The sequence below is a fragment of the Podarcis gaigeae genome (assembly GCF_964106915.1).
Source record: "Podarcis gaigeae genome assembly, chromosome: W".
Lineage (NCBI taxonomy): Eukaryota > Metazoa > Chordata > Lepidosauria > Squamata > Lacertidae > Podarcis > Podarcis gaigeae.
Window position 1 is genome coordinate 22,623,567 of NC_139695.1, and position 17,067 is coordinate 22,640,633.

The window sequence follows — 17,067 nt, forward strand, 5'->3', positions numbered from 1 at the left end:
TTCCCGGGAGAAAACCAGGAGGACAGGTCAGAGGAGTCCCAAAGGAACAGTGGGGCAATGAGGCCCGTAGTGCAGGAGGGACCAGCAGGGGAGGCAGAATCAGTAAATACAGAGAGGACCCGCAAGGCCGAAAGGACACCGGAACCAGAGCCACGACTGAGCGAGCCGGTTGCACCAGACCAAACGGCCCCATCACAGCCAGCATCTTCGGAACACGAGCCAGAACCTGAACCCCTGACTAGGGAACACCCCAGATCGCAACGCATATGTAGGCGGCCGGCGTACCTTGAGGACTATGAATGCAACCTCCCGGGCAGGACTGGAACTTAGAGGGGACGGGTGTTATGTACTGAGTTGAATAGGATCCAAAATGCAGCGGTCTGATTGGTCCTAGAACAATAGGATTCAGAATGCAGCAGTTTGATTGGTCTGCAGGAGCCACCCAATCAAGCTCCAGGTGGAAGTGAATCCTCAACCTGATTGGCCTACAGGAGAATCCTGGAATTAGCCAATCACGTGGGGCCCATTGTGTAAATAATGTATATAAAGCAGACAATTTGGGGGAACTTCCATTCCTCACTACTATGAGCTGAATAAAGAGCATGAAATCCACACTCGACTCAGAGTATATTTCAGGGAGTTTCCGCCAGCACCAGCCACTTCTCTTTCTGCAAGCAGTGCCACCCAAATTCCCCCCTGGGATGAGCCACTTCATGTACTAAACTGAGCCGTCGGAGAAAGACTGGGGCGGGTGGCAAGTGGGAGGGGGAAGTCGTGCGCTTCTGTCCCGTGAGAAAAGAGCTGATCCTTCCAGGAGGCAGCCTGCTTGCAGACAAGGGGCAGAAACAGAAGGCAGAGATACCGCCTGGCCTTAGGGTGCCCGCCCTCCGACGCCTCTGCCCGTGCACTTTGCCACGTGGCTTTTGCCTGAAAGGGTCCTGGGTGCTCGTCATTAAGGTGGCTGCTAATTGTGTTGATGGCACTGGGCTCTGTCTCTCCAGTTGCGCTTCCTCGGTTCAGAGGTGGAATATAGCAACTGGGCTGGGCTGCCCCTCAAAGCCCATCAAGGTCACAGGCTGCTAGCATGACTCATCCTGGCTTTCTCATCTGAGGGGAAAGGGTGTGCCTGTGCGTGGTCTTAAATGCTGGCCTTGGCAACTTGGCTGAGCCACCTTGGGCCAGTCCTTCGGCCAGCTTAGCCTCCCTCACAGAGGGTTGTTCTGAAGATACACTCAGGGAAACACCCGAGGCCATGAACATGGGGAGGGAGACCAGGCTAGAAGGAGCGAAGAGGGGGCATGAAGAAGAAGAACAAGGAGAATGGGGTCTGGAAAAGGGGGGTGGGGAGCGATACCCCCCCCCAGCCGCTCCAGGATGGGAAGTGCATCCCAGGGGAAGCGGGATTCAGGCGGAGGAGGATGTCGGGTTGGTTGGGGGTTGCCAGGAGCAGCACAATGTCCCTCAAACTCCCGGGTTCCACTCTCCAGGCAGGCGCCCAACGTGGCCAGCTGGCAAGGGCTCTTTCTTACTCCAGCCTTGGCATGCAGATCCCGGGTTCAGCCCCAGATCTCTGGAGCGGAAAGGCTCTTGGGCGTGAATATGAAAGGCAGCATCTGTCAGAATAGGTCATACTGAGCCAGTACAGATGAACATGACTATTGGTTCGCTACCTCTGCTATCTGCCTTTTAGGGCACCTCAGAGGTGGCAGAGAGAGGCAGGAGAGAGACTCCGGCCTCTACAGAAGGCTGCACCCCTATTGGAAAACTGTGTACGTGCAGCTACTCACACAGAGTCAATTAAGGTTTGGCAGACAGCCAGAAGGTCATGTGAAGGAGTAAGTCTGCCTGGTTATAACAGAGGCATGGAGACCACTCCCTGATTGGTCAAGCTCTCTCAAGGGAGTGATAATTAATGGCCTACTAACTAGTGGTTCAGTGTGTCAGTGAGTGTAGGAGTTGTGAGTTGTGTCAGAGAGAGCTAGCAAAAGATCTGTGTTCTGTTCCTGTAAATAGTTCACTGTATATAACAAACACCTAACTACAAGTTCCTGGTTCCCTACTTCGTCTATCCTGTCTGCAGCCAAGTTGCCACTTGCTTCCGTGGATTCTGCGTATACTCTGCTAGGTATGGCTAAGGTCCTGCAACTAGTCAGAAAGTTGCAAAACACCAAATAGGTTTTACCAATAACCTCCATGTCCCCACCCCAACTCTTAGGACCAGAAGCAAGAGACAGCTTTGCTGAGCACGTGCCCCTTCCCAGGGAGATGAAACTCTACACTACTGTTCACTGAATTGCTTGCGAAGCAGCCATACTCCAGGCTCTTATTGTCCCACCCCTGCAGGATCAGACCAAGGCCCATCTAGTCCAGCTCTCAGCAGCCCAGCAGATGTCCAAGGGAATCCCCAAGCAGATTCCAAATGCAGCCCCACTCTCCCCACTGGGGACGCCCGCAACTGGTATGCAGAGGTAGACTGCCTCTGCGGCTAGAGGTGTAAAATGGTCTAACGCTCCATGAATTTGACTAATCCTCTCTTTAAGCCATCCCCGTCAGTGCCTCTGGAAGGTGGAAATTTCAGTGTCACTAGGCACTCTGTGTCTGGCCTGAATCTGCCAACATTCCACTTTCTTAAAGAGCTCCAGGTTCTGATATTATGAGGGAGAAAACATTGCTCTGCACCTTTCCCACATCATGCAGACTTCTATTATGTCCCCACTTTCCCCCCTCTCGCAAAGCCCCAAAGCCTCCTACATTGTTAGCCTTCCTTACAGGGGAATCATCAGAACCATCTGTACTGCAGAGCTTCTGGCTGAAAGGCAACTCATGGAGATTTGCAATGACTGCTGCAATGCACCCCTAATGATTCAGATTGTATCATTATAGTGTTATTGTGTTTATTTGTTATTGATATATAAAATTTCTATAATATTAGAAGCGGTGTGGCTGTGAGTACCATGAAGGGAGCCTGCACTTTGTGATTTGCCAGGGCACTACTGCAGGTTAGGAAGGATGAAGAGGCAAAGATCCTTTCCCCAGTAAAACATGTTTGCACCCAGGGTGTTTCCAGACTGTCAGCATTTTGTGGGAGGGATTCAGGTCCAGCCCAGAACTTCAGCTTTTCCAATGAGAATGGATTAAAGCACTCTGACCATTCCCTTAGTAGAGTCTAACCACTGTGTTAAGTTTTGGAAAAGCAAGACATGAACGCAAAACAAACAAGTGGCCGTCTCCTCCAGAGGAACCCTTGCACTGTAAATATATTGACAGCACACTTACAGGTCTTTTGTATTGGCATCCCAGAACTGTGAAGGTTGCCTCAACTGTTGAGCAACACAGCTAAGGAAGAAGGAGTGGAGTGTCTCCGGGGGGAGCATAGCTCCCATTCCCTTCCAAACACACAGACAGGACAGTGTGCTGGCACCCAGGGAATAGTTGCAGCAGCCGGATGGCTGGCTGAAACATACACCATTGCACTATTTTTGCATGGGATTCAATCTGAATCAGCCAGTTAGTGAACTTGGTGCTACTGTGCAACAAACCCACTACAAAATTGCTCTTCCCCGCACACTTCCAGGTCCCTCCAGCTGGGCTTTTTGAGTGAGATGGATTTTTCTCACTGCAGAGCAGTTTGTGTTTAAGCTGAAGGTCACCAGGAAAGCAAGGGAGACTAAAATTTTTGCATTTGTTGATATATTAAGGTTTTAATAACTCTAATAATTAGTAACTGTGTGGAAATGACTGGAAAAAAGGAAAATCAAGGCTTTCAACTCTTGGTTTCCTGGAAGAAGATCAAAAGACTCCCCTGGACTAGAAGAGACATCTCATTAACAACTGGAGAAATGCCAAAGAACTTCGGATATCTGCTTGGGAGGTTTCTGACGCAGTATTAATTTAACAAGGAGCCAGGAGTGAAACCGAAAGTAGACTGACCAGCTAGCTGAATCAAATTATATTGCTATGGGGTGGAGGGAAACCTCTAACATTTTACTTTTTGATACTTGTACTTCCAGGGTGAATTGAATGGGGGGAGGGGGGGTTGGACGAGAGGCGGAAAGAAGAGCTAGCTTGTCCGTGGCTAGGGGGCGCAATCTGGACTGTTCTGCAGGGGCGCAAGATCACCTAGCTACGGCTCTGCACCTCTGGACCAATGCAGGGGTGGATGGTGCTCATTGGGACTGGTAGGGTGGAAGGCAAGGAGGCCAACAGTAGGTGGCGCCAGAGCCAAGGAGTGGCAGAGCCAATGTGTTCTGTATCTGAGATGGAGTGGGAAGGGGCTGGCAGCCACCGCAGCCATCCCCTGTCTGTCCTCATGGACCGGACAGAATCCACTGGGCAAATGCTCATCTTGCCAGAGTCTGGGTCTTCTGCCCTTGAAGTACAGAACTTCTGCTGTTGCTCTCTCAGAAACCGTGCCCAGGTGGGATGTTTCATTTTTTGTAGCTGCTTCATCCCTGAGGAAGTTGTAGGTGACACAACTCCTGCATCTCTAATGTGGGAAGGTTTGGGGGCATAACAAATTCCACCCTTTATCCTTGGCTCCATGGAAAGAAGGCATATTTATATTATGCGTGCATTTCACAGGCCAGCACCCCTTCCTGAGGGAGAGAATGTTGGGATACTGCCAGGGAGACAAAGGCCATCATGCCTCCACGCCGATTCCGGACAATCCATCAATCTCCTGTAGAAACGCAGTATCGGTCAATTAGCGACACAAGCCTCAGAAACAGCTGTCCACATTCCAAGGACTTGTGCACGCCCTTTGCAGAGTTTGCACAATGAAAGATGCACTCAGGAGAGCATATTTACAACTTTATTCAGCATTGGTCAGAACAAAGGAAAAAAACGTGACTGCCTGCCTGCGTGTCCAGGCACAGAGAGAAAAGCAACAGCTATATACAAAAACAGAAAGTTCCTGTGAGCCGGAAGTACGCAGGCTGTGACACAACAACCTGCTCCCTTTTTAAGGTGGAACGGAAATATCCTAACAGAGAAGAGGCCCAGAAAAGATGAGCCGTTCCCAGCCCTTCCTACATCACACCAACAGTTTAAATGGCAACACTCCTTTGCAAGATTTTTCGCCTTTTTAATTGTTTGTTATGGAAAATCAATAAAATGATAACTTGCCCCTGCCAAAGGGTTGCATGCCATCTGGCTGAAGACTTTTTGCTAAAGTTCAGGTGTGCTAAAAGTTGAACCTATGCTGTGTGCGTGTGTGTCCGTCCGTCCATCCATGTGGCCACTTCTAGCCACCTGCTGAAATCAGGAGTGGGGAGGAAAGCCGCCTTCTTACCTTCTGAGCTTTCTCATGCTTCAGAGGACCACACATCATGGTGCCATTCAGTTGGACCTGGAAATTAGCCAAGCTTTCCCCCAGTTCTGGTTACATTAGCTTGTCTCCCTTCCAGTCCAACCCCCAGCTTGAGCTGGGGTTGGGTGGACTCCTCATCTCTTAACGCCCTGGCTTCAAAACATAGAAGGTGGGTTTGGTACCCTGTGACACATGCCCTCAAGGAAACCATTCCTGCACATCAGAATCTCTAGGGTTTGTGTTGTAACCTTCCCATGGGCAGCTTTGTGCAGGAATGTTTGAGTGTGATGGATTTTTCTCACTCCAGAGCAGTTTGTGTTTAAGCTGAAGGTCACCAGGAACTCACATGAAGATTGTGGTCATGCATGTGTAGTCTGCGAAGCCAAATCCCTCTGTTTTCAGCAGGGCTGTGTATTTACCATTCAACCCCCTCCAAAGAATCCTAAGAACCTTAGTTTTCCTTTCAGAGTGCTACGATTCCCAGCACCCTTAACAAACCATTGTTCCCAGGACGTTTTGGGTGTGGGTGGGAAGAGATGTGCTTTACATGTGCGGTGTGCAGGCATCTCCCAGCACATGTGTGTGGGGATTCAAGACTTGGCATCACCAAAACGCAAACAGACAGCCCCATGCAACCTCACACGCAAAGATTTCTGCCCATGCTTCAGACATGCAGCCCTAAGAGCAGCTCTGACTCCCACTCTAGGCCCCTCTGCCCCAGACTTCCTCCTGATGTAGGCTACAGGATCTGGGAAGTCTGAGCCAGCTTTGAGGTGTGGTTCCATATGGCCGTTAGTACTGTTGTGTTTTTGCCAGAGATCTCCAAGCACGCTTCCTAGGGGGTCCTCTTCAATCCTCAGATGTGCCCACAAAGGCATGATCCAGCACCCTCATGCCACAGCTGCCTCTGAAGTGAGCCTCCCTCCGGTAAGAGGCATGCCTCACAGCTGAGTGCCTGGTTGTTTGTGTAGCGTGGGGGCAGGGAATCTTTTGGGCTCCCAAATATTGCCAGATCCAATGGCCTTCTGCCCCAGTCAGCATGGCCGACGGTCAGGGGTGATGGAATCTGTTATGTACTGAGTTAAATAGGATCCAAAATGCAGCAGTCTGATTGGTCCTAGAACAATAGGATTCAGAATGCAGCAATTTGATTGGTCCTAGAACAATGCAGCAGTATGATTGGTCTGCAGGAGAATTCCAGAATTAGCCAATCACGTGCAGCCCATTGTGTAAATAATGTATATAAAGCAGATACTTTGATACTTTATACTCCTCACCACTGTGAGCTGAATAAAGAGCATAAAATCCACTCTCAACTCAGAGTATATTTCACTGGTGATGAAGGTGGGATCCTGCTGAGCTGACAGCCACACACAGCACCGCAGCACCGCCACCTGCCGCACCGCTGCCTCGCACCGTGTATCCAGGCTTGAGTTCCAGGACCCAAGGAACTCAGAATGGCAACCGACAGCAGCTTCTCGCCATTCAACCCAGCATCCAGAGACTGGGAAGCATACGCCTCCCGTTTCACCTTCCTCCTGGAAGCCAAAGGGGTCACCGACGAAGATGACTCCAAGAAGAGGGCGATATTCTTCAGCGTTTGTGGAGAGGAGACGTTTGAAATCGCCCGGGCTCTCCTTGCGCCTGAAGACGTCGCTATTGTTCCATACAAAACAATAATGGAACGGCTGAAGGGGCACTTTTCGCCGCAGCCCTCAGTGGTGGCTCGTCAAAATGCCTTCTACGCAAAGCGGCAAGCCCCTGGGGAAACCATAACTGGGTTTGTGACCTCTCTCCGCCAAGCTGCCCAGTTCTGCAACTTCTCAGAGATGGAGAACATGCTTCGTGACTGCCTTGTTGGTGGCCTGATGGATGAGAAGCTGCAACGACGCCTCTACGCTAAGAAGGGATTCCTGGCATCACCCCCTCCTTTGATGATGTGTTGATTGCCGGGCCCATGCCAGAGGAGTTTGAGGACCGCCTCCGCACTGTTCTGCACCGTTTCCAGACGGCGGGTCTCAAGGTGAGGCAGGAAAAATGTCTACTAGGAGTGCCTCAGGTGGACTTTCTGGGATTTGTGGTGGACGCAGAAGGGGTCCACCCGACTGGGGACAAGGTACGAGCCATTTGTGATCCCCCAGCTCCAAAGAGCAAGACTGAACTTCAGGCCTTCTTGGGACTATTGAACTTTTACCATTCCTTCCTTCCCCACAAGGCGGCGGTAGCGGAGCCCTTACACAGACTCCTGGACAAGCGGGCCCCTTGGGTGTGGGGCCAGCGCCAGGAGGCCGCATTCCAGGCAGTCAAGGACTTGCTCGTCTCAAACTCAGTCTTGGCACATTTCGACAAGAGGCTGCCGGTGCTGCTAGCATGCGACGCCTCGCCCTATGGCATTGGCGCTGTCATGGGACACCAACTCCCGGATGGAAGAGAGGTGCATACTTTTCCCAGACACTCAACGAAACTGAGCGGAACTACTCGCAAATCGACAAAGAGGGTCTGGCAATTGTGAAGGGAGTAAAAAAAATCCATGATTTCTTGTACGGACGGCCCTTTACCGTGGTGACTGACCACAAGCCGTTGCTTGGCTTGTTTGCCCCCCAAAATCAGACCCCCCAAGTGCTGTCTCCTCGCGTCCTCAGGTGGTCAATTTTCCTTGCCAGCTACCAGTATGCACTGATTCACCGCCCTGGGAATGTGATGGGCCACGCGGACGCCCTCAACAGGCTACCACTACCAGAAACAGGCCCCGACCCAGCACCCGTGCAAGAGGTTATGAGCCTGGAGCTGCTTCCCAACAGCCCCATTCAGGCACAAGAAGTTGCACACCATTCCAAGAAAGATAGGGTCATCTCCCGGGTCCTGGACTGGGTGTGGAGGGGATGGCCCAGCAGCAGCTCCAGGCCAGAATTCGCCGGCTACACAACCTGCAAACATCAACTGTCGGCCCACAAGGGGTGCCTGTTATGGGGAAGCAGGGTCGCTGTTCCCCAGCCCCTCCGCAAAAGGGTCCTTGCAGCCCTACACGAGACACACCCAGGGGTAGTGAGAATGAAGGCCCTTGCCAGGAGTTATGTGTGGTGGCCGGGGATTGACGGAGACTTAGAAGCCTGGGTCAAACACTGCCAGGCCTGCCAAGAATCCCACCCAGATCCCTCAAGGACCCCAGTCCAGTCCTGGGAGTCCGCCTGAGCACCATGGTCACGCCTGCATGTGGACTTCGCTAGCCCCTTTCAGGGGAAAAAAATTCTTCATAGTGGTGGACTCCTACACCAAATGGCTAGAAGTCGCACTGGTACCGTCCACTTCCACGTCCGCAGCCATCCGGGTACTACGCAGGCTGTTTGCAACCCACGGGCTCCCTGACACTCTCATCTCAGACAACGGAACCACATTTACGTCACGAGAATTCCAAACCTTCACAGCGCAGAACGCCATCCGCCACATCCGCTTGGCGCCATTCCACCCCGCCACCAATGGCCAAGCAGAATGCATGGTGCGGACCACCAAGGACACCCTCCGCCGCATGACACAAGGGGATTGGGAGTACCGCCTTGCCACATTCCTTCTAGCACAGCACAGCACCCCCAGCTCAATGACTGGCCGGAGCCCCGCTGAACTACTAATGGGTCGGCGCCTTGCAATCAGATTGGACTGCCTTCACCCCGATAGAGCTCAGGATGAGGTAGTGGTGGGGGAAGGCAGGAACCCTCGGACCTTCGTGGCCCAGGACCCAGTGTACGCAAAGAATTTTGGGGCAGGCCCAGCATGGGTACCCGCCACAGTCATGAGGGTCACTGGCCCCGTGTCGTACGAGGTGCTAACGGATAGGGGGCAATGCTGGCGCCGCCACTGCAACCAGCTACGACAATGATTCCGGGGAGAAAACCAGGAGGAGGACAGGTCAGAGGAGTCCCGAGGGAACAGTGGGGCAGTGAGGCCAGTAGAACAGGAGGGACCAGCAGGAGAGGCAGAATCAGTAAATACAGAGAGGACCCGTGAGGCCGAAAGGACACCGGAACCAGAACCACGACTGAGCGAGCAGGTTGCACCAGACCAAACAGCCCCATCACAGCCAGCATCCTTGGAACACGAGCCAGAACCTGAACCCCGGACCAGGGAACACCCCAGGCCGCAACGCACACGTAGGCCGCCGGCATACCTTGAGGACTATGAATGCGACCTCCCGAGCAGGACTGGAACTTGGAGGGGGAGGGGTGTTATGTACTGAGCTGAATAGGATCCAAACTGCAGTGGTCTGATTGGTCCTAGAACAATGCAGCAGTATGATTGGTCTGCAGGAGCCACCCAATCCAGCTCCAGGTGGAAGTGAATCCACAACCTGATTGGCCTACAGGAGAATTCCAGAATTAGCCAATCACGTGCAGCCCATTGTGTAAATAATGTATATAAAGCAGATACTTTGAGGGGACATTCATTCCTCCTTACCACTATGAGCTGAATAAAGCGCATGAAATCCACTCTCAACTCTGAGTATATTTCAGAATCCAACAACATCTAGAGGGCTACAGAATTCCCCATCCCTGGTCTAGTGAATTTGAGGTTCTTTCTTTCTCTCCCTCTGCCCCCTTTTGCCTGGAAAAGCACTATGGCAGATTCCTTTGGAGAATTTGGGTGTGACAAGCTGTAGCAGTGCACTGAATAAAACAACTTTGAGAAGCTGAAACACCGGGCTGTTTTCTTTTCTAATAAAAATAGTCACTGTGCAGTTCACAGGCACAAAATACAAAGTTCATATTGTGCAGGAAATGGGGTTTCAGTTGGAGGGCATGGTTTGCGTGAGAGCATGTGTGGGATAACCAGTCTCATATAACCAACATGCTTCAGTCTAATTAGTGCATGAAGGGGTTAACATCACAGAGTAAGCTGTCCTGCCATCTTAGCCATGCCTCTTCCCCTTGCCTTGGGAGGAAATAGGTAGTCAAGGCTATTGTCCCCTCACCCATGGTGTACCTGAGAAACTCAGCTTGCAGAGAGAGTTGAGCTAGTTGCTCCAGCTCAACCACATGGCTCTCACCAGCCACTCTGGACCAATAAACTTCTGGACGGATTTAGAGAAGTAGGAGAAGATACTTTATTTTGCCATTATCCTTCCTCTTTCTTATTTGTGTGAGAATGCAAATGATATTTTCAGCAGAGTTAAATCTCACCATCTGTGTGCAGCTGGGAAAGTGCATGATGATCTAAAAGATTGTACTGGCTAACGTCTTGCAATGTCCTTCATCCCAGTTCCAGAAACCTTCCTGCGGCACCGTGGAAGATTTCTCATGAGATCCTCAGCAGTGACCATCCAAAGAGTCTTCTGGATCAGGCCAGTGGCCCGTTCAGTCCAGCATTCAGTCCAGCATCCTGTTCACCCAGAGGCCAACACACAAGGAGGATTCGCACACAAGACCGCTCTCTCCTCCTGTGGTTTCTAGCAACTAGGATGCAAAGGCACCACTGCCTCCAACAATGGAGGCAGAGCCTAGTCATTATATCTAGAGCCATCAGCAATCCTCTCCTCTAGCCATTTGCCTAGGTTCCTGCCGTTTTTTGTCCATTGGACTTTCATTTATTCAAGATGTGCATTCTCTGGCCTTAAAAGCCTTCAAGGAGAACCTAGGAGACCGTCTTGCTGAAGCAGAAAAAGAGTCCCAATGGGTGGCAATGCATTTCCACAGCTCCAGTATCACAGGGCATCACAGGGCAGTACTGGCTGAGACTTCTGGGAATTGGACTCCTGACGGGGGGGGGGGGGGCTGGCTGTGTGGTGTAGTGGATAGAGTGTTGGGCTGGGACCTAGAAGGCCAGGGTTCAAATCCCCACACAACCATGAAGCTGTCTGGGTGAGCTTGGGCCAGTTCCTGCCTCTCAGCCTAACCTGCCTCACAGGGTTGTTGTGAGCATAAAATAAGGAGGGGGAAGACCCTTGAGCTCCATGGAGGAACGGTGGGAGAATAATGCTTGACCTCCACCAGGGTTGCTAACATGAAGTAAGCCCCTCCCTGCATAATCAATCACACACACCAATTGTAGGGCAATGCCCATCCACTTTGGCTTGGGAGCCCCCTTCGGAGTGAAGTCTAGCCATTGGAGATGATGTAATAAACACATCAATATCCTGTTCCACACAGACTTCCGGGTCAGCGCCAACGATCAATGGCAGATTCCCTCTGAGTCTCGGAGGGATCAGCTCCTCGGGATCGGGTCTCACTACTGCGGCAAAGCGGGGACCCTTTAAAAATCGTAGGCGGGGGAAGCCTGCGAACGTGGGGACTCGGCGGGCACCATTTGCGCCCCCCCCCAAGTTGCCAAGGAACCCCTTTAAGGGCTCCGGAGCAGGACGGGGGTGAGGCGTGGTGCTGAGAGTCGACTGCTTCTTCCGCGGAGTGAAGCCGCACAGCCGTTATCGGAGAGCGCTGACTTTTTCCTGGGACAACTGGACTTAAAAGCAACTACCCGTGAGTAGGAGTATATCGAACTAATTGGAGAAAAATTGAGTAAATTTGACACCGAAACGGGAAGGTACAAACAGGAAGTCTGCCTTCCCTGCTTGTAAATAGATCAAAGCAAAGAGACTGTAAAGTGGAAACTTTGAAAGACTTTTAGAAAAGACTCAAATCCTAACATTAAGAAAGTCGTTTCCCCTCCAGACTGCAGGAGTGGAGGGGAAGAGAGTTGAGAATATTTACCTGCAAGAAAGGGGGAGAAAGAAATTTAATATCCGCTGCCTAAAACCTGGGAACGGGCTGCCCCCAGACAGGAAAAGCCGGCCAGTGGAAAGCCTGTCGGCAAGTTAAGGACTTCTGAATTAACTCTGCGAGAGAGTTACAGTGTTTCTGGACTTCTCCTGATTTTAAAGTAACTTCTAACTATATTGAAACTGTTGTTTTCAAGGGAGTTGGGGGACTTACAAGGGCTATATTTGTTTCGAGAAAGTTGCAAACTTTGGACTGTAACTGTGCCCCCCTAGAGGAGTACGGACATTGTTGCAACAACAACTGGGCTATAGGAAAATTCCCTTTCAAAACAATTTTTTTTCAGCCGTGGGAGCGACCTTGGATTCTCATGAGAGTGTTGTGGCAAATGAGAGAGGAAAGTTAGAGTTGGCACAGGAAAAGACTACGAGGTCTGGCAGACAATACCGAACTGATACTGCACACCAGCGAAGGGCTTCAACATCTGGAGCATCTGGTACATCAGGGGCTGCACCTTCACAGGCTAAACCAAAAGTTATGTCGTCTGAAGACGTTTTGGCACAGGCACTTGGAAAAATCAATGAATCTCTGGAAAACTTAGCCAAGCAAGTAGCTGAGACAAATAAACAAGTAACTGAAGCATCAGCCAAAATTGATTAATAACTTGGGACAGAAGGTGAATTCCAACACACAGTCTATTGAAAAACTATTACAGGAATCTGCTTCGACCCGAAAGGTAGCTGAAGAAGCAAAGGAAATTGCAACTGCTACTCAAGAGAAGATACCACCAGTATATAGAAAATTGGAGGACCATGGCCTGACACTGTCTATGATTGAATTAAGAGAGAAAGAAAGAAATTTAAGAATCAGGGCGGTACCAGAAAGTGAGAAAGATAATTTGGCCGACTTCCTTACACAGGAATTTACAGATTTTTGGCAACAGGATTTAGGGCAGGAAGAATTTAAGATAGTGAGTGCATTTAGACTCGGTTTGATTACTTTCCGAACAAAAGAGGAGAGAGATAAAATTTTGAACCTGCACTATCAAAGAACTTTGGAAATCGAAGACTCAAGTGTGGAGATTTTTAAGGACATTCCAAAACATCTTTTGGACTTAAGGACCAACTACGGAGACCTAGTTGCCCTGTTGAGAAGAAACAGAATCCTCTTTAGGTGGGAATTTCCCCAAGGCCTATCTTTTAAATATAAAGGAAGAAAGATAAAAATAAGAACAGTTAACGACAAAGACAGGTTTTAGAAAGATCACGAAGAAGACCTACAAAAAGAAGTGGAATCCAGAGAAGACCCAAGAGCACTGGAAAAAGGAATACTTGATATAGCAAACTTATCTTTTGGACTGCACAGTCCAGGGAAAGAGACACCACCGACAGAACAAGAACAGTTACTTGGAGCAGTTGGAGGTAAAGTGAAGTAACCCCATCATCATGGCTCTGCAACTTCTAAATTGGAATTGTAATGGTCTTAACTCCCCTCGGAAGAGAAAAAGTGTTTTTCATATACTAAAAAAGGAACAATTGGACTTGATTTGTCTACAAGAAACACATGTAATGAGGCTACACAGGAAAATACTTATTAATAAGAGATTGGAACAAGAATTTATTTCATCTGATAAAGTAAAAAAAAAGAGGAGTTGTGATATATGCAAAGGGGAGATTATTACCGAAATTAATCTTTAAAGATGAGCAAGGAAGATTTTTGGCAATTGAAATTCAAGTTCAAGGAGAGAAATTTTTGATTGTAGGAATTTATGCACTGAATGAGGGGAAATCTGAATTCTTCAAGAAATTGCATGAGACTTTACTGGACTATTTGGACTATAATTTAATTCTGATGGGGGATATGAATGGAGTAGTATCTACAAACATGGACAAGGCACAAAGACAGGTAGTCACCAAAGATGGTAGACTACCAAAAACTTTTTTTGAATTGACTGACAATATGGACTTGATTGACATTTGGAGAACAAAGAACCCCCTGGGGAGAGAGGGAACCTTTTTCTCTGAAGCCAAGATGACATGGACTAGAATTGACCAAATATGGATTACTAGAGGAATGGCACCAAAGATAAAGAAAGTGGAAATCTGCCCAAAAACTTGCTCCGACCATAACGCTGTAAGGATGGAGATGAAGCAAATAACAACTGGTTCCTTCAGATGGAGGATGAATGACACCTTATTTAGAGATGAAGAAGTGTATAAAGAGGCCCAAAAAACTTTGAGAGACTATTTTGAAATAAACATGAACACCAATGTTGAAAAAAGAGTAATCTGGGACGCAAGCAAAGCTGTCATGAGAGGGTTTTTGATACAACAGAATGCAATAAAGAAGAGAAGCCAAAATGAGAAAAAAGATAAAATTTTGGAGAAAATAAAAGAAGGGGAGAAGAAATTGAGAGCAAAACTAAAGTCGCAGGAGATTCTGAGAGAAATAAAACTATATCAAGTACAATACATGGAACTGATGAATCAGGAAATAGAATGGAAAATTAAACAAATGAGACAAAAGACATTTGAATCAGCGAATAAATGTGGGAAACTGCTGGCTTGGCAAATGAAAAAAAGACAAAAATTAAACACCATTACAAATTTAGAAGTGGAAGGAAAGAACATACATAATCCAATTGAGATTAGAAATTGCTTCCAGAGGTACTTTAAACAATTATACTCACAAGGGCCACAGAAAGAAATGGATATAGACCAATTTCTGAAGACAAATGGATTACAAAAAATCTCTCAAGAAAGTAAATTAATGCTGAATTATAAAATATCTGAACAGGAAGTAGAAGGTGCCATCCAAAATATGCAACTAGGCAAGTCTCCAGGACCAGATGGGCTGACTTCCAGATACTATAGATCTTTGAAGGAGTGGTTATTACAACCCTTGAAGGAAGTCTGCAATGAAATTTTGGAAGGGAAAAGGGCACCAGAGTCGTGGAAAGAGGCGTATATCACACTTATACCGAAAACAGAGACTGAAAAGACTCAATTTAAGAACTACCGCCCCATATCGTTATTAAATGTGGATTACAAAATTTTTGCTGACATTTTGGCCAAGAGATTGAAAAAAGTATTGATGGAAGAGATTCACAAGGACCAAGCGGGCTTTCTCCCGGGAAGACATTTGTCTGACAACTTGAGGAACATAATTGACATTTTGGAAAAGCTAGAAGTGAATATAAACACTAAAGCAGTTCTGATATTTGTGGACGCGGAGAAAGCTTTTGACAACATCTCTTGGAGTTTTATGAAAAAGAACCTACAGGGGATGGGGGTAGGCCAAGGTTTTGAAAATGGTATAGATGCAATATACTCTGAGCAAAAGGCTAAATTAATTGTAAATAATGTGGTTACGGAAGAATTCAAGATAGAAAAAGGGACACGACAGGGGTGCCCAATTTCCCCATTGCTTTCTATTTCGGTCCTGGAGGTTTTGCTCAACATGATTAGAAGGGACCGGCTGGTTAAAGGTATACAGGTCGGAGCTAAACAGTACAAATTGAGAGCATTTGCAGATGACTTAGTATTGACGTTACAGGAACCAGAATCTAGTACTAAAAGGGTTTTAGAACTAATTCAAGAATTTGGTCAAGTGGCAGGATTTAAATTGAACAAGTTAAAAACTAAGGTTTTAGAGAAAAAATTAACATCAATTGAAAGAGAGAGGTTTCAGAATGAGACGGGTTTGACTGTGGTTCAAAAAGTGAAATACCTGGGGTTAAATATGACAGCTAAAAATGGGAACTTATTTAAAGATAACTATGAAAAATGCTGGATGGAAGTGAAAAAAGATTTAGAAATCTGGTCAAATTTAAAGCTTTCCTTGTTGGATCGAATTGCAGCTATAAAAATGAATGTATTGCCTAGAATGTTGTTTTTGTTTCAAACGTTACAAATTGTGGACAAGATGGATTGTTTCAAGAAGTGGCAGAAAGATATTTCTAGATTTGTCTGGCAGGGCAAGAAGCCCAGAATAAAATTCAAGATATTAACTGATGTAAAGGAAAGGGGTGGATTTGCCCTGCCAGACTTTAAACTTTACTATGAATAAGCAGCATTCTGCTGGTTGAAAGACTGGCTGCTTCTTGAGAACACAGACATTTTGGATTTAGAAGGTTTTAACATTGTTTTTGGATGGCATGCATATTTGTGGTACGACAAGGTTAAAGCACATAAAGCATTTAAAAACCATATTGTCAGGAAAGCATTGTTTAATGTTTGGATAAGATATAAGGATTTATTGGAAAATAAAACCCCAAGGTGGTTGTCACCAATGGAAGCAAAAGCTTAGAAAAAGCTCAATATGGAGGCCAAATGGCCGAAATATTGGGAAATTTTGGAACAAGAAGGAGATAGATTGAAACTGCAGAGTTTTGAGAAATTAAAAAACAAAGTGCGAGATTGGCTTCATTATTACCAGATAATGGAGACATATAATTTGGACAAGAAAATTGGCTTCCAGGTGGAAAAATCAAAATTAGAAACAGAGCTGTTAGAACCTAAAACTAAGATTTTGTCAAAGATGTATAACTTGCTGTTGAAATGGAACACTCAGGATGAAACGGTGAAATCTGCTATGATTAAATGGGCACAAGATGTTGGACATAACATTATGTTTGCTGACTGGGAACAGTTATGGACCACAGGTATGAAGTTTACGGCATGTAATGCCTTAAGAGAGAATATTATGAAAATGATTTACAGGTGGTACATGACCCCAGTCAAGCTTGCAAAAATTTATCATTTGCCCGATAATAAATGTTGGAAATGCAAAGAAAATGAAGGTACATTCTTTCACCTTTGGTGGACGTGCCCAAGGATTAAGGCTTTCTGGGAAATGATTTATAATGAAATGAAAAAGGTATTTAAATATACCTTCCTGAAGAAACCAGAGGCCTTTCTCCTGGGCATTGTCGGCCAATTGGTGCCAAAGAAGGATAGAACTTTCTTTATGTATGCTACAACAGCAGCAAGAATACTCATTGCAAAGTACTGGAAGACACAGGATCTACCCACTCTGGAAGAATGGCAGATGAAGGTG

General features: G+C 47.5%; 1 long non-coding RNA gene across 1 annotated transcript in view; it reads right to left on the reverse strand.

Annotated features, from left to right (window-relative positions):
• Nucleotides 1-17,067, reverse strand: part of LOC310835984 — a 948,096-nt gene that overhangs the window by 508,865 nt on the left and 422,164 nt on the right. The window lies entirely within an intron of this gene.